The sequence below is a fragment of the Bacillus rossius genome, chromosome 1 (assembly GCF_032445375.1).
Source record: "Bacillus rossius redtenbacheri isolate Brsri chromosome 1, Brsri_v3, whole genome shotgun sequence".
NCBI classification, from domain to species: Eukaryota; Metazoa; Arthropoda; class Insecta; order Phasmatodea; family Bacillidae; genus Bacillus; species Bacillus rossius.
This window is the reverse complement of record NC_086330.1, coordinates 85,284,687-85,304,027: the sequence shown is the minus strand read 5'-3', so window position 1 is coordinate 85,304,027 and position 19,341 is coordinate 85,284,687. Positions and strand designations below refer to the sequence as shown.

The 19,341-nt window shown below is 41.8% G+C and overlaps 1 protein-coding gene across 6 annotated transcripts in view; it reads right to left on the bottom strand.

Moving 5' to 3' along the window:
- The window catches only part of LOC134538825 (gamma-aminobutyric acid receptor subunit beta), a 299,365-nt gene that overhangs the window by 172,669 nt on the left and 107,355 nt on the right, over nt 1-19,341 (bottom strand). The window lies entirely within an intron of this gene.

Sequence of the window (19,341 nt, the reverse complement as noted above, 5' to 3'; positions counted from 1 at the left end):
TTTCCAGTCCGTCGCGCTGGATGTCATGGGGCCATATCCCCGCACAGCCCGGGGCAAGAGATTCCTGGTGGTAGTGACCGATCTCTTTACCCGTTGGGTAGAAGCTTACCCCACCAGCAATATACGGGCCAACACCATTGGGACAATATTGCAAACGGAATTCTTCCCACGTTGGGGCTACCCGAGAGACCTGCTGCCGGACAATGCCAGCCAATTCGTCGGGAGGCAGTGGCGGGAGATGTGCAACTCGTGGCATGTCAAACACCGGACCACACCTGCCTACCACCCCCGAGCCAACCCGACGGAAAGGCGAAACCAAGAGTTGAAAGTCCAGATACGCATAAGGCTGGGTAGCAACCATACTAAGTGGGACAACCATCTTGCAGAGGCTCTGTTTTGTATCCGTCGCAGAACCAATACAGCCACAGGAATGATACTGGCGGAAATGGTCCAAGGCCACAATTTGCCCTTGCCAGGAGAATGGACAGCCCACGGGGTAGCCGATGAAGAAGAAGATCCAGAGGAGCGCCGTCAACGGCGAGAGGCAGAAATGACAACAGCGCTCGAACACCAGAGGGCCTATACTCGCCAGATAACACCGCAGACGACCCGAATGCCACCGGAACTCCAACCTGGAGAACTGGTATACGTGCACACGCAGCCTCTGTCCAGCGCGCTGAAGAACTACAGTGCCGGGTTGAGCCCCAGATGGTCGGGACCACACCCGATCCTTAAACGGCTAAGTAGGAGCACCTACCTAGTCCGCCTTGATGGATGGCGGGCGCGAAAAGTGCATCGAGACACCATACGGAGAACATCAGTTCCAAGAGAAAATTTGGTCTCTGAAGATGTCTCCCTGGTAGAAGTGGACGAAACGCCTACTTCCGACGACTCGATCACACCCCGAGGCATGCGGGGCCTGTTCCATGCCATCCCCAGCCCCGAAACAGCGACCCTGGAAACAGCAGGAAGCTCGGCCACAAGTCCGAGGCGACGCCGTCGGAGACGCACGACGCGGACACAGATCGATGACGTCACCGGGATGCCCGAGGCGGGCGCCGATGCGGCGGGCGAACAACCTCTGGTGACCGAGCCGGACGAGGAGGAGGCAGATGAGCCACTCTCCCCCACCCGAGGTGGATGGGGACATGGTGCCTCCCTCGCCGATGCAGAGTTCAGAGTCACAGTCGAGGAGCCGGCTGAGACGACCCCGAGACGCAACCGGCGACGTCGGCGAGCCCCACGTTACTTGGCAGACTATGTCACAGGCTCGGAGCTGGACGCGTTTGTGTACGACAACCCGGCGAGTACGGGGCGAGAAAGGCGGCCCTAACTCCAACGACCGCCGTGGGAGAGGGCGTCCCGATCCTGCTGCCTCGGGTGGAAGCACGGACGGCATTGACCCGGGCTTATCCAGGGGGGGGCATCTGACGTCGTACCTCCGTGCCTCTGGGTTAAAGCCCGGATCACAGCCCTGTCCGCAGCGCGCCGCGGCTTTGGAAATGACGTTACTTCCGCTCCGTGCGTGCGAGAGCAGTGCGCCGGCGTCCTGGTCTCCAGTCCCGTGCGAGCCACCTTCGAGGCTAGACGCGGTCGCGAGACGCTCCATAAACTCGCCGCTATTATCGCTTTTGGATTCTGTTCTATAGTGTGTATAATCTATTTTTTATCTTTTTCTTTACCGTGTGCGTGAGTGTTGTTTTGTATCTGGCGTGTCCGCGGGCCAAAACACGTGGACTAACACAACTAGCCTGCACCGCACATTTCTCCAGCGCGCGACGTCCCTCGGCAGCTACACGGGCCGGACGGTCCACCCCTGCCTCCCCGCAGGAGGCTGCTCTACGCGAGAGAGCTGGCGCCGGGCAACACTAGAAAACGGCCGAGCGACGTCCGCCACGTCTCCACGCATTCTACGGAGGCGGGTACGCGACAACATATATTTAAGTTATTTACATTCAGAATTTAAAATTACTGCCATTTTGAAATGCTACTAATTAAGCAATCCATACAAAATTAAAAAAGTAAAGCTATTTTTTTCGGCTAATGTAAATAACAAACAATAAATAGCTTGTAAAAACAAATTAAACATACAGTGTTTTAATATTAGCAATATAGGCATTAGACCTGGTTTCTTAGCAAAACATATTCGACTTCAAGTATATTTATCAATATTAACTTAAATCCTAAAAAAAATAATTAAAATACAATTATATGCAAAAAAAATTAATCTTTATTTAATTGTCCTGACCAACTATAGCAGGGCAATGATGAAACTGCATCATATAAATATTGAGAGTTCCCTCCAAATATTTTGAGGTTAGATTACACTGAAAATACATCACTGTTAGCATGCATTCATTCTAATTATAATAATAAAACAGTTTTACACTTACCAAGATGTATTTTTAGACAAAGTTCAGGAAAATGACTCTTGATAAACATTAAACGGGAAAATCAGAATCAACTTTAAAACATGTAAATTACACATAACTGAGATCGTACTAGTAATAATAACTCACAACATCACTACTGTCTACAAGACTAGTTCTGGTCTGGAATTGTGACTATGCTGCCACCTATGAGCAAGTTTAGAAAATGAAATCTCCATGCTAGTACAATGATCATATGGCTAGTCACCATTAATAATACGTCATTTTTATTATTTTAACATAATGCAATTTCTGTTTTCAAGTAAAAACATACTAAACATTAATAGCGAATAATTATAACTAGTGTAAATTAGTAAATTATCAGCCATTGTAAGTAAATTTGAGGTGCATTACTATGTTGTTGAAATAACAGGCCAGTACAAACACGTTTTAAAATCTAATATATATATATATATATATATATATATATATATATATATATAATGCTTTGTTAGTACGTAAATACACAGTTTTCTCAATCACCACCAACCCCAATCAACTTCCCGTTGGTGGTAAATACCCCTTTTTCTTAAAATTATTTTAATTCGTTAATTAGTTTACTCTATTAGATATACTCTATATACACCGCATGTTTAATGGCCGAATAGGTCTCTCAATATCGAAAATACGAATCTTTTATTTATGTTAAAAAATGTATCCTTATATATGTTTATACCATTAAACATGCGATGTATCTTAACCCGAGCAACGCCGGGTTTCGCTGATAGTTAGAAATAATTTTAACTAATTTAAAATATAAATTTTGATTATTACATTTCTTATCATGCTAGAAAAGTAAAATAGAATGTATGGCGGTTTTTGTTAAATGTTCCCTATCATTATAAACAGTTCACAGCAAAAGATACATGTAATTTTCCTGTTTTGTGATATTCACCCCTATATTGGTGGGAGGCCAACTCTTGGTGGGTGGCCCAGGGCTCTGTCTTCTTGCGCCCCCCCCCCCCCCCTCCTTCTTAATCCAGATCCGGAATGCACATGTCTCAATATTTGAAAAACAAATTAGGTGATAGTACAGATGTCAGCAGCCAAATTTCTCTTATATTAATTAATTAAAAATAATAGTACATTCTAAATACGTTTTTAATGCATACATTTTTTTTATTAAATTATCCTATTACTATAATTGTGCATATTTGTTATTATAGGTACCTAAATAATAATTTTTAATTTTCAATTCATTTTTCTTAATCCCAAAAATGTAACTAATTTCAACAGTAATATAAAATCTATTTAAGACTCAAAAACTTTGGCGTAAGTAGTACCTATGTAAATGTTATTCTAGTGCCAGGTTCAAGGTTGAGGTGTAAGCCTTAACCTTAAACTTTGACCTTGACCCCCGCCGCTATCTTGGATTCCAAAATTTTAAATTTCATCATATTGGATTCTAGAACTCTCAAACATTTTTAATTATAATGTCACCTCCACCATATTGAAAATACCACCATTTTGAAAGCCGGAATTTTGGATTTATACTTTGTTTTTTCATGACTTTCCACCATTTTTAATTACGTCACATCCGCCATATTGAAAAATTTCTACAAACCAAAAATATTGTAAAACTTTTGATATTTATTAAAAATTATTCCATTACGATTTAAAAAAATATATAAAATCATGTTCTTAAAGCATGAATCTTAGAGTCCTCGGTTTGAAACTGGTGAGGACATAAATAAATATTCCTTCCTTCATGGAGGCTACCAGCAGACTGACCTCCACAACAAATACCAAGGAATATGTTTATGCCAACCAGTATGACAAAACAGCGGCCATCTTGGATCTGGCATTTTGTTTTCGTCTGCTAGAGTTTAATGCCACCACATTGGTTTAGTTTTTACCTGCTAGAGTGCAGAAGTGTCAATCACCAGATCATTATTGGTTGTAACATCTGCTATATTTTCGGCCAATTTGGTCAACATATAGAAAATCTGTAATTATTATTCTACAAATTTGGAAAAAAATTCCAAAAAATCTAAATAGTTTATTAATATGATGATTGATTCAACCGATTTTAACCGATGGAAAAAAGGTTATTTTAGTTTTCCAAATATTTATGTAACAAAATATAAATTCAATTTAACATTATACCATAAAAGTGAAAGTATTAGGTTTAAGAAATAAAACACCTTTTAACAAATAACATTTATTACTTAAATTATACACTATCACAAGTACAAAAAAGCAAATAATTAAAGTGTTTGGCGTTTCTAGATTTATCTATTATTGCTGGAGTCTGAAGCGAGTTCTTTACATGTCTTGGCATTTATTTTCGTTTATCAGGTCGACTAATTGGTACACCACATTGTTCATACAAAGGAAACATTTCTATTTCATTAAAAGGGCAGTGGTATATTTCATGGTGCTTTGAATTGGACATGTTTGCTAATGTATTGCCACAGAAGACACAGATTGATCCTGGTGAATGTGCAACTATTCCTTTGTAAAACCACACATGCGTTTACAAACTTCTGTTATACGTACATGAACTGGTTACAACGCTTTTACACTCACATTTATTATGTTTGGAGTTATTATTACAATCTTGTAGTACATACTCACGAGTTTCTAAGTTTTTTATATCACAGTAGGCAAAGTTGGGCGATGGAATACCATCAGTTGCTGCTTCCATTATCGTTGTCACTGAAACTGTTGACAATCAGCTGTCTTGCAGTGTTGACACAGTAGGTGCTGTCAATATTGAGATTTCCGCTGCGATCTGTGTTCCTCCTATCAGATTCTCCGAAAATGATGATTAGTCTTCCACCGAAGTCGACATTGGAAATATCGAAAACCATTTAAATCACTGGAAATATATAGTACTAAAGAAACCGATCCTTACTGCACCACAGGTAGGGTAGGACTGAGAGTCCTGTAATCTGGGCCTCACTTATTTACTCGCAGTTGCTGGTAGAATATGTGAGTCAAAATAAAGCCTACTGAAATATTTTTGTTAAAATAAATATTTTTTGGAGGTAAAATTGCATATAACTTAAAATGACAGAAATAGAAGAAATCACAAAATTACATACATTTTTTAAAAAATAAACACATCACACATACACATTAGGTGAAAACATTAAGAATTTTCGTAAGCAGAGTCTAACACTGAATGGACTGTCTCGTCAACTCCGTTTCCAACTGGTTCGCTGGCCTCGGGCTCAGGGGCATATATCCGATTGGTCATCCTTGCCAGTTTTTTCAGCGATGACTAAGTACTTCGGTGAGTCATGGGCGATGATGTCTGCGGCCACGGCTAGACTACAACATGACTTTGACTTGATGCCTGTTGGGACACGTTCACTGACATAGCAATGATGAGGTGTATATGTCCTCTGTTGTTTGGGTGTCGGTATAGATGAATCACAGGTCGTAAAAGGTTGCAAAAAGTCTTGGCCTGTACAGTTTGGTGTTCCACGTTCAGACGAAGCGACTACTTCTGCGATGCTGGCTGGAAGAATCGTGTGTGGTCTCATGTGATAGACGGCACAGTTTCCAGATTTACAGCAATCTAGCAGCTGGTAAGTGGGTTCGTAGGGCAAAGGGAGGTGTGAAAACCGTCAATGCTGAGCACCATCGCAGGTTTCCACATATGTGTGTAGATACCAGTTTCCCAGAAGATGGAATGTAATCATCGTCTTGCAAGTTTGACGACAACTGAAGGTACAAACCTTTTCACACATTTATATATACAGGAACGTGCGGGTTCTGACAAGTCTATTCGCACTCTGAGAACGATTTCCATACTATCTGCGCCATGGACAGGTCCATTCGCGTCCAATCTCCTCACAAACGTGAGTTTGCCCGCCAAATATTGCACTAAGCTTGCGCAGGGAAGGTCAGCTATATTATCCTGCAGTTAGACGATTTAGAAGTTCCATTACACAATTTGCCTAATCATTTTTTTTCTGTTCGGGCCCTACAAAGTGGATTCTGCAGTAGTAAATCTTCAACAGTATTTTTCACTTGGTGGTACGGAATTTTCCTTCAACCCTTCCAGACCATGGTAATATTTGCATAACATTCGTTGGACTGCTAGCTTTTTTTGTCCAGTAGTTTCCAAAGATACGGAATTTGGAAGGTGCGGTTCGCGTCCTGCGGTCATCTTCGTATATGACGACAATCTGAGAACAAAGCAGTTTTGGCTCTATAAACCTTGCAGGTTCCAGTACATCTTTAAGCTAGCAATGATCGGTCGTAACTAAATTAATGTTGCACATACACCACCATTCACTACAGAATTTTCACAGTCTTGTTCCGACAATTGTACAATGCAAGACGTCTATCATGAAGTGTCAGACAATAAGCATACATGTTTGGTGGAATATTTCCGCTAGTCTTTATCTAGATCCTACAGTCGATGTTTGAATTTATTCGAACATTCTGTTTGTAAATGTCAAACACCATTAATGGAGCCTTATTATTGAAATTGTCTAAACTCAGTATTGGTGAGTGTCCGCGACCATTGTAAGCTTGCTGGATCTTGACATACATTTGATATGCGAGAAGGAATATTCTATTTTCAAAGTCCATGTTAATGTCCAGGTATGGGTAGATTTCACTGTTTAAAAATATTTTTACTTTTCGTATTTGGCAGCTATCAAATACGGTGCGGCTCGCTCCTGCACTCATCTGTCCTCCATTCTTAAGCCCGACAATGTTGTATCTTGTGTTTCCCTTAGCAAAGAGGACTTTACTATTAAGTTGATAAGCTGCCTTTGAGGCAAGTAAGGTTATGTTTCCAGGCTCCACGATCGGAATGGCACGTCAATGTTCTTGCCATTTTCTACATTCTTCAGCATCTTGATTCATTCGACCGTGCTCACTTAGACTTGAGGCAGCATCCAATCGATACACTGAAGTGTTAGCGAGATACCCTGTTGATTTTCTATGGCAGCAAATATTGTATTAATGTGCGTGTTGGCTGGAATCAATACACGCTCTTGTTTTCGATTTATGATTATATGATTGTAGTTTTCTCCGTATCTGAACACGTGAATTCATGATGTCGGTGCGTCATTTTTGAGCCATCAAAATTCGTTCACTGCTTAATGTGGTGAAATATAATTTTTTTTTTCGACCTATGAAACATTGTTTTAAAATATTAAACCCGCATTTACAAGTTTCATTGTATGATGTCAGAGGAACACAGTAGTATATAATAGTTCCTCCTGCGGCAGGATTCAGGTTGTGGAGCCTGTGGAGCTAGACGCTCGAAAAAATGTCACGTTCCGGCGGCCATCTTGGACGAGTGTAACGGGACACAGCGTAACGGGACATAACGTAACGGGACAAGTAGATCACGGCGGCCATTTTGGATCCGCCATCTTTGATGACGTCATTTTGTTTTCTCGAACATTCCAGCATTTTGTTTTCCGCCATCTTGGATTATGACGTCACCGTTGCAATTTCCGTTACGTCCGCCAACTTTAACTTTTTTATTTATTATCCGATTTTAATGAATTTTTTTTTAAAATTTATAAAAAAATTTAAATAATAAAATTTTAATATATTTTTTTAAAAAATTGTACTTTTTAGACACGGAGTTCGGAGTCCTCGGTTCGAACCCGACGGGTGCAAAAAAAATTAAAAATGGCGACCGATCCTTCCCCCTGTGGTGGCTGCTGGCAGTCTGACTGGCCCCCACCACTTTTTTCAAAGCATATATATCGACAGTGAGCATGACGTCATGTCCGCCATCTTGTCTTCGATGTTGGAAACCATCATCATTGTATCGGCGGCGAAAGTGCGCTGACGCCTAGTTAGTTTGATTCTTACCCGCTAGAGTGAAGTAATCATTTATTACTGTGACACCCGCCATCTTGAAATTTGGCCGCCATCTTGAAAATCCGTAATTTTAATGCTAGAGATTCGGGGAAAAGTTCAAAATCCATTAAATAAATTTGTAATCTATATACTGATTGATTAGATCGACTAAGGTCCTTGGTTTGATCCCTGGCCGATACAAAACAACTTTAATTTAAAAAATACCACAAAAGTGACAGGATTGAGAAAATAAAAAACACCGCAAGTACTTTTAAAAACTTTTATTACATAAATTCAATACACTACTACAAGTACAAAAAATAATACACAGACATAAAACTAAAGTCTTGTGGATTTCTCGATGTCTGCATCTGCCACCCACGAATTAAAGCGAGGTGGAAAGCCCCACCACTTGACGTAGGACAGTCCGTTTCTTCGTTTTATAATCTTCTCCACCAAGTAGATATCAGGATATAACGTAGGCTGAATCTCTTCGGCATAGAAACCGCCACGGATAGGTTTGTGGTCCAAATCTTCGAGGTAGTAGGTCCTAGGCTCTGATTCACGAACATGTGTCACACGGAAAAGTTCGGGACTCCAGTTCGCAGTGAAACCTTTCTCGAAGATACCTTTCTGCTTGGAGATTCGCACAATGTCACCGACGTTAGCTTTACGCTTTCGTGGATCTTTCTTCTTCATGTTGGAAAACACTGTTCGAAGCAGGCGATTGTCCCTTACGTCCTTTGGCTTCATTTTCATGGTAGAATGCACCGCGGAATTATACTCGTTTATTAGTTTCGGCAAGATGTCAAGCCACTTGTAATTTCCGTTAGCCGTGAACTGCCGCCACATCTTGGAACGCAAAGTTCTGTTAAACTTTTCGACAACGTAGGCTTTGACGTTACTAAATGTAGAGTAGTGTTTGATGCCATACTTCTTCATCAAAGCCTTGAAGGTTGCATTGTAGAATTCTTTCCCGAGGTCCGTTTGCAGGTGCGACGGTACACGTCCATCACGCAAAATATTGTTCATGGCCTTGGCTACTTCAGTTGCAGTCTTTGATTTGACAGGTCTAGCCCAAGCGAACTTGCTATAAACATCGATGACTGTCAACATGTACTTGAAACCTTTATTCAATCGGGAATACGGTATCATCTCAACAAGGTCCGCCTGGAATAAATCATCAATTCCACGAACTATGACTTTGCGACGAAGGTATTTTCGTCTAGCAGGAGCATGAAGTTCGTGAGCGATTCCGGTTCGACTCATTGTATGTAGCCGGCTTCCCTCAGTTCTTCAAGTATGGAGACTATTTCGTTGATGTGCGAATAGTTTCCTACGCTAAGCGAAGCATGTAGAATTCTAAGGCGATCAACTAATTCATTAGGATCGTCCCAATATACATAGTCAAATATCTGACCACTTTCTAGCTTTTTTAAACCTTCGCCATGTATTGTTAGTTCACTGAAGAGATTAGCGAGAATGTCGATTTTTTCATGATCTACGTCTTTATATACACCACTATCTGGATCGTTATCGCGAAAATGTGCATTGGTTAGCTCTAGCAGTTTTTTGTACTCTTGTAAGTCTTTGTGAGAATATCCTTTAGGCTCCCTGCGAAACAGCAATTCGTACAGACCAGGAGTCCCGCGCGTTTTGAACTCTTCTACGCGAACGATATTTCCTGGTAGAAAGTCTATTTCTTTAGCACCGAGGAACCACTTATTATGTTTTCTGTACACTCCGTAGGTCGTGTCATTATTCCGACTCGTAAACGATATCAGGTATGGTCGGACCATTGCATTCACTTGATGTCCCTTTTTCGGTATTTTTTTCTTGTGCATGGTCTCTGTACTTGTTAAGTCTTCTTCTTCTCGATCTGGTTCATACTTTCTCTTCTTTACAGTTGGCATTTCATCTTCAACTTCTGTCTTCACAATGATAGCTGGTTCTTCCATGTTTTTAAGTTCGTCGAGGCGACTAGTGATTGGTTTAAATATCTCCTCATTTTCCATCTCACGTGCAAGTCTGGTTCGTCTAGCAAGTAAATATTTTTCACGAACAGACTGTATAGCTCGATGAAGGTCACTGGCCAGGTCTGACATTGTACTGGCTGAAAACTTATTGCAAGTTCTCTTTATATACTTTTTTATTCATTCGCAGAAACTTCTTTCTTGTGTGTGGCAAAATCTTAATTAGTTGTCAAGTGAGATAGTGATGCTTTCAGACTACTTTGAAAAGTCCTCAAATCGTCACGTCTTTGTGCATTCGATACTTCGATCATGTCGCGAATGCGAGAATCCGAGGCTTCCACACGCAGGTCGATGGCAACGAGATACTCTATTATTTCGTTTTTCACACTTTCTACTTTTTGAGACAGTAGTATAATGTATTTGCGGATATCAGAGTCGGGGCATACAGTATGTCTGCTGCTACGACCGAATTTCGAAATGCTATGACTCATGTTTGACGATAAACTGATCGAAACCTCGTCTGTACCTGCCCTTATATAGAGGCCAGTCCTTTACGATGACTATGAATCCGTGCTCGTCTTTCCAACACAAGGAACACATGTCTTTGAATTCCTGAAACGACATGTCGGTGTTTACGTGGTCGTCGTAGGCGTGACGTAAATTAAGTTCGTCCATGCGAAAAAGCACTATAACATTCGCATTATCTCGTAGGAGATGTTTGGGTATTCTACTGTACGTCTGACACAGGTATACGCAGTCTACCTTGACGTGCCTACCCATGGAAAAGTACTCTTGTATAATACCCTGCTTCTCGCACATTACATCGTCGAACACAAACACGGAATTAGGCTTTGCTTCGTCGGTAGACACCACATCGGTATTATCGCTAAACGGAAAATACTCCAGTCCTTCCACCGAGCGTAGAACAGTTGCTAGGCGCTGGTACTTTGGCTGTTGCAACGACTTGGAATACAAGTAAACGTTCTCGAACCGAAGACCGTTTGGCTCCTCCAGTAAACTCAGTAGAACGCACGTCTTGCCACAGTTTGACGGTCCCGCCATTATGCATCGTACAGCAGAAGGCAACAGTAAGCCATGTCGCGATTCGCGACCGCTAGTTTCATCGTTTTGCGTAATGCGCACGGGCAAACAAACATCTTGCTTGACGACCTGCATTGTACTAAATAAATTGTATATAATCAAACACATTTATACTTTCTGGTCAGTTGCGCGTAATGACTCGAAGAGGTAAGAATAAAAAACACAGCGGTGCAGGACTCGTGAACTCGCTGATAAACAATCTGCCATTCGAGCTACACATTCCCGGATACAGATTTTGCGGCCCCGGCACCAAACTAGCGAAAAGGTTAGCTCGCGGTGACGTGGGCATTAATTCTCTCGACGAAAAGTGCAAGCAGCACGATATTGCGTATTCCCTCAGCAAGGATCTAGAATCCAGGCACCAGGCCGACGAGATATTGGCACAGGAAGCTGAATATATTAGTAAATCGTCGCACGCGGGTCTAGGAGAAAAAATCGCGGCCTGGGGCGTATCTAAAATCATGAAGGCAAAGACCAAATTAGGACTGGGTGCTCGTCGACCCAGCTCCATCAAGTCAAAGACTAACTCACGCAAGACCAAACGCAAGACTGGAGCAGGCATACAAAAAGCCAAGCAAAAATTACAGACTCTCGACAAGAAGATTATAGGAGGATTTCTTCCTTTGCTTTTGCCTGCATTGGGTGCTCTCGGCGGCCTCATCGGTGCAACGAGCGGTATAGTGCGGGCAGTCAACACTTCGAAGAATGAGCGAAAGCAGTTAAAAGAAGCACAGCGACATAATGCAAGCATGGAAGCCATTGCCATAGGTAAAAAAAACGGCGCAGGACTGTACTTACGTCCTCACAAATCAGGCCGAGGCATGAAAAAGAAACGAAAATCCTAAGTTCTCTGCCGAAACGACCGCTCACCAACGTAGATTTAATAAAGTACGCACGCAAATTGAAAATACCAAATTTCCGCGGCGTGTTTATGCGAGACACTTTACCCAGCAAACCAAAAACCAACGAACGCGCCATAATTAATTTAGACATGACTGCAGGTCGCGGCACGCACTGGGTAGCGTATATAAAGTCTGGAAAAAAAGCTACTTACTACGACAGTTTCGGTAATTTGAGACCTCCGCCTAAACTTAGGCGGTACCTGGGCCGGACCACTACACTGTTCTACAATTACGAAACGGAACAGAGGCCTAATCAAACAAACTGCGGACACTTGTGTCTTCGCTTTTTAACTAAAAAAATAATTTAGCTGACAAATAAAAATTGCTACTTAAAGGTTGTGCAGTGATGATAATTTATTAGTCATGTCGATAACACTTACCTTGACAGGTCACGCATCTGAGCTGCGGGCGGTTCATTTCCCGCCTCTGGATTTAGACGGATAATGGTGTATCGGACTCGTAGATTTTCAAACGTATAATGCCATACCGAATATCGACGAAGAAAACTGCAAGATCTGCTTCCTGAAAAGCGATGGGACCGCTCATGAAATACAGTTACCTGTTGGATCTTACGAAATTGACGACATTGCAAATTACATCAGGGATATGTTACCACAGGATGTAGACTTTCAACTGCGTGGAAATCCAAACACTCAAAAAAGCATTCTAACATGCAGTGAAATTGTCGACTTTACGAAACCTGGGTCCATAGGTTCGATGTTAGGATTCGAATCAAAGGTGTATGATGCAGGAAGAACGTACGAATCTACGCGCGCAGTAAACATTTTGCCTGTGAATGTCATAAGAATAAACTGTAATTTGGCAAGTGGAACGTATCTCAACGGAAGACTAAGCAACATGCTGCACGAATTTTCACCGATGGTCCCGCCAGGATATAAACTGGTCGAAGTACCGCAAAGTATCATTTACGTTCCAGTCGTCGTGAAGTGTGCACACGAAGTCGTCGTCAGAATCGTTGACCAGCGAGGACGATTGGTGAATTTTCAAGACGAAGAAATTACATTACGGTTGCACTTGAAGCGATGGGCATAAAGTTCGTAACACCGAACAGTTATAAAAGAAGTCGTATTGACGTGAATAAGAACAGTTCTCTACCAGACATCGGTGCATTAACACCTGACAACATAAAGTATCTTCTTAGTATTGGTCAAGTGCCGAATAAATATGGAAGACGAAATCCTCAACGTGGAAGATCCGGTCACTTTTGATGACAGCATTACGAAAATGGAATTGCACGAGTACCAGCCTTTCCTGCTCGGACCGTACGCACTTCCATCGGAAGTACGCATTGCTGTACAGCACCAAGATATTTGTACTTTACCTTCACAGTCATTTCTATGTATAAGAGGCATGCTTACAAAGGCGGATGGTACGCATCCGACAACGACGTCAATATCCTGCAATGGTATTCTTCACCTCATCGAGCGCATTACTTATGTACTCAATGGCGTCGAGGTAGACCAGACAAGAGATGTAGGCATAACATCTGCTATGAAAAATTACCTTTCGCTCACGCCAAATGAACTGACTGCTGCAAAGATGGCCGGTTGGGCTCTCGAGGATGAATATAAGCTTCCGGTTTATGCCGAAGGAAAGTTCGAAGTTTGTGTTCCTCTGTCCATGCTTCTTGGATTCGCTGAGGACTACAGGCATATAATCATTAATTCGAAACAAGAGCTCGTACTGCTTCTAGCCAACACGCACATTAATGCAATTGTCGTCGCTGCAGAAAACCCTGAAGATGTCTCGCTAACACTACAGACTATCGAGTGGATGCTGCCCCACATCCAAGTGAGCACCGTTGAACGAGTCAAGATGTTGAAGAACATAGAAAATGGCAAGACCTTCGATGTGCCATTCCGATCCTGGAGCCTGGAAACTTATCCTGGCTTGCCTCATAGTCAGCGTATCAATTGGATAGTAAAGTCCAGCTTCGCTACGGAAAAACCAAGATACATCATCGTCGGGCTTCAGACCGGAAGACAGCTCAATGCAGGAGTAAGTCGTTCCTTATTCGATAACTGTCAATTACGTAATGTAAAAATATTTTTAAACAGCGAAAGTTATCCGTACGTTGATATGAACATGGACTTTGAAAGTGGAAGATTTCTTCTCGCATATCAAATGTATGCCAAGTTTCAGCAAGCTTACTATGGGCGGAGACAGTCACCGATACTGAGTCCCGACAGTTTCAAGAACAAGGCTCCGTTAATGGTGTTTGACGTTTCCAAACAGGATGATCGATTAAATTCAAACATCATCGACTGTAGGATCGAGATATCGACTAGCGGAAATATTCCACCAAACACCTATGCTTTTTGTCTGATACTTCACGATCGGCTTGCATCATACAATTGTCGAGACAAACTTGTGAAAATTCTGACTTAAATACTGTTTCGTTTGCGATAATAATTCAGTTACGATCGAGCATTGCTAGCGACAAGATGTACTGCAACCTGCAAGGTTTTCAGAGTCAAAACGGCTTTGTTCTCAAAGAAATTGCCGTCACCTCCGGAGACAAGACTCGAACCCGCAGCTTCCGACCTCCGTATCCTTGGAAACTACTAGACGAAAAAAGTAAACGTTCGAACGAATGGCTATGCAAATATTATCACGGACTAGAGTGGGACGAAGGAAAAATCCCATACCACCAAGTGAAAAACACACTTCAAGATTTACTAGTTCAAAACGAAACAATATACGTAGCCGGACCTGAACAGAAAAAATGGCTGGGCAAGTTGTGTGACGACGGAGCAGCTGAAATTGTAGACTTACAGACCGACTACGGCTGTCCTTCCCTGCGCAAGCTTAGTGCAATATACGACATGCAGCCACGTGACAAGTTTGAACGTGTCTGTGCCTGTACAAACTCGCAGTTAATGCAGAAATGGCACACTCAATGTTAGTAGGAGTCTGCATATATAAATGTCGTACCTACGTACGTGTCTTCAGTTGACGTTCGACCTGCAAGAAGATGTTTACGTTTCATCCTGCTAACGTGTACGTGAGCGCAAGACCTATCTTCAGCAGTGTCGAGTACAGCTACTGGGATTCCGGGTATCTACGTACATATACAGAAACCTGTGATGGAGGCGCTCAGCATTGGCGGTTTGCGCACTTTCCTGTGTCCTACGAACCGACTCAGCAGCTGGTAGATTGTTGCGAACCTGGAAACTGTGCCGTCTATCACATGAGACCACACACAATCCTTCCTGCTAGCATCGATGAGGTAGTCGCCTCGTCTGCACGTGCAACACCAAACATGAGCGTGTTGCAACCTGTTGCGACCTGTGATGCTTCTACGCAGATTTCCAAACGGCGTTCGTCTCGTCGTCGAAGTTCAGGCAGTGAATCTGTCCCAACTAGCACTGAGCCTAAGCCCAGGCGTAGACGTGGTCACAGACGTCACCGACCATGTCTTGCTCGAGATGACGACATCGCAGAAGATGACCAGCTGGAAACCTGTATTCCTGATCCCGTGACCTGCCAACCAGTTGGAACCGGAGTTGAAGAGGCAGTTCGTGCGGCATTAAAGACTTTGCTTGCGAAAATTCTTAATTCCTTAACCTAACATGCATTTGTGTAATTTTTATAAATAAATGTGTAAAACCTGAACTTGTGTTTGTTTTTTATTTCTACAATTTTTAGGTACCCAATAAAAATTAATTTTAAATACAGACAATATTTTGACTAATGTAGTATTCCAGTAGACCGCGGGTATATAAGCGAAGTTCAGACGAGTGGACCCTCAGTATACCTCTGGCCGCGGTGCAGTAAGGACCTGCTCTCTTCAGTAAATTTCGTAGTTACTGCTCCAATGTCGACCGGAATAGACTGTTTACCGTCAGCAGCGGGGACCTCGATGACAGCAATGATGATGGAGTCGGAGATTCCGATACCGGATGCAGAGGAGACCACGACAGCGGAGAACTCAATGCCTGCGTTGTCGACAGCTGCGGAGATCTCGATACCGACTGCAGAGGAGACTTCAATTAATGAAGAGCGTACTTCGAATCAGTGCAAATACTGTGTCGCATCATTTACTAGAACTTCAAGCGCTCGCAGACATGAAAGAAGCAGTTGTCCGAATAATTTACTGAAACGAATACAATTTCAGTGCAATAAGTGTAATAAACTAATTTCACGCCTCGACAGCTTACATCGTCATTATATAAAATGCTCCGAGACAGTTAAGTGCAAGTATAATGAACATGGTTATTGTTTTGACTCATGCGTTGTACCAGCTGATGAGAATATATATAAGTGAGACCCTGGTGATATGAACATTTAGTCCGTCTCTGGCTGCGGTGATAAACGCATCGGGTAGTCAGCCTTGAACAATAGACCAGTATCTAGCTGTTCTTGAGACCTCGATGGCGTCTTTACCAGTATCAACACCGACCTGGATCGAAGGTCTACCATCATCAGTGCAGACCACGATGACTACGTCGACTACAGCTACACCTGCTCTCTCAGCACAGCAGGAGATTTCGACGCGTGCAACAACTTCTGCAGAGCAGACCTCAACGGCTTCAGAAGTTAACATGTCAGCAGTGTTACAATGGTTGTCAACAGTTCCAGTGTCATTGATAAAGGAAGGAGCATCCAACAGTGTTCCATCGCCCAACTGTACGTACTGTGACAAGATAAAAAACTTGAAATTACGTGATTATGTAATACACAATTGTAATAATAACTCTGAACGCATTAAATATCAGTGCAACAGGTGTTTAAGCAAGTTTAAACGTTATGGAAGATTAAAACGTCACCTCAGGAATTGTGATAGACTGTCTGTACATTCATCAGAATCATGCTGTATATTTTGTAACAAATCATTAGCAACTATTCAAATTGCAAAACGACATGAAATATATCACTGTCCTTTTAATGAAGTCAATAATTCGGTTTTGTGTGAAAATTGTCATGCACCATTATGTCGACCTGATAGACTGAATAGACATTTACGAACATGTAAAGGACTTAGTCCATACAATAAGAAGACTGTTTGAATCGAGAAATCCACAAGACTTTAGTTCTATGTCTGTGTATTATTTTTTTTGTACTTGTAGTAGTGTATTGAATTTATGTAATAAAAGTTTTTAAAAGTACTTGCGGTGTTTTTTATTTTCTCAATCCTGTCACTTTTGTGGTATTTTTTAAATTAAAGTTGTTTTGTATCGGCCAGGGATCAAACCAAGGACCTTAGTCGATCTAATCAATCAGTATATAGATTACAAATTTATTTAATGGATTTTGAACTTTTCCCCGAATCTCTAGCATTAAAATTACGGATTTTCAAGATGGCGGCCAAATTTCAAGATGGCGGGTGTCACAGTAATAAATGATTACTTCACTCTAGCGGGTAAGAATCAAACTAACTAGGCGTCAGCGCACTCTCGCCGCCGATACAATGATGATGGTTTCCAACATCGAAGACAAGATGGCGGACATGACGTCATGCTCACTGTCGATATATATGCTTTGAAAAAAGTGGTGGGGGCCAGTCAGTCTGCCAGCAGCCACCACAGGGGGAAGGATCGGTCGCCATTTTTAATTTTTTTTGCACCCGTCGGGTTCGAACCGAGGACTCCGAACTCCGTGTCTAAAAAGTACAATTTTTTAAAAAATATATTAAAATTTTATTATTTAAATTTTTTTATAAATTTTAAAAAAATTTTTCATTAAAATAGGATAGTAAATAAAAAAGTTAAAGATGGCGGACGTAACAGAAATTGCAACGGTGACGTCATAATCCAAGATGGCGAAAAACAAAATGCTGGAATGTTCGAGAAAACAAAATGATGTCATCCAAGATGGCGGATCCAAAATGGCCGCCGTGATCTACTTGTCCCGTTACGTTATGTCCCGTTACGCTGTGTCCCGTTACACTCGTCCAAGATGGCCGCCGGAACGTGACATTTTTTCGAGCGTCTAGCTCCACAGGCTCCACAACCTGAATCCTGCCGCAGGAGGAACTATTATATACTACTGAACACATTTTTCGAACTTTCCTTCGGCATAAACAGGTAGATTGTAATCATCCTCGAGATCCATGCGGCCATATTTGCAGCAGAAAGTTATTCGGCATGAACGAAAGATACTTAGTTTAACATAGCGGATGTTATGCCCACATCTCTCGTCTGGTATGACTCGACACCATTGAGTAAACTCAAATGTGCTCGGTTAAGTGAAGAATACCATCGCATGATATTTTGGTCATTGTCAATCGATCTTCTTCTACCTTTGTCACCATGCCTCTTTTTTGTAACAACCGACTGCAAAGGTAAAGCATAAATATCTTGGTGTTGAAAACGATGCGTACTGAGTTGGTAGCATATAAGGTACGAGCAGGAAAGGCTGGTACTCGTGCAGTTCCATTTTCGTATTGATGTCAATAAAAATTACCGGGTCATCCACATTGAGGATTTCGTCTTCAATATTTATTTAGCACCTATACTATATTAAGAAAAAACTTGACTCTGTCAAGTGTTAGTGCACTGATGTTTGGTGGCGAAATGGTCTTCTGCATGCCAATGAGATTTCTTTTACAACTGTCGGGTCTCACAAATTTTATGCCCATCGCTTCAAGTGTAGACATAACATTATTAATTCGTTTCTAAAATTCACAAAGCATCCTCGCTGGTCAATGAATATGACGACTACTTCGTTTGCGCACTTCAAGACGACTGGAAGGTAAATGTTACTTTGCGGTGCTTCAACAAGTTTATATCCTGGCGGGACCATTGGCGAGAACTCGTGTAGCATATTGTTTAGTCTTCCGTTAAGATAATGTTCGACTTGTAAAATTGCAATTTATCATTATAAAATTCACGGGCAATATGTTAAATGCTCGCGTAGATTTGTATAATTTTCCTTCAGCATAGATCTTTAGTTCTAATCCTAGATCGTATATATGATCCCTAGTTTATAAAATGGATTCTCTGAATGTTTAAATGCTTTTTCGGGTGTTTGGATTTCCATCTGTTGTAATTCTACATTAGGAGGTAACTTTTCCTTTATGTAAATTGCAATGTACTCAATTTCGTAAGAGCCAACCGGTACCTGTATCTTTTGGGCAGTCAAATCACTTTCCGGGAAGGAGATATTGCAGTTATCTTCATCGATATTCAGTAT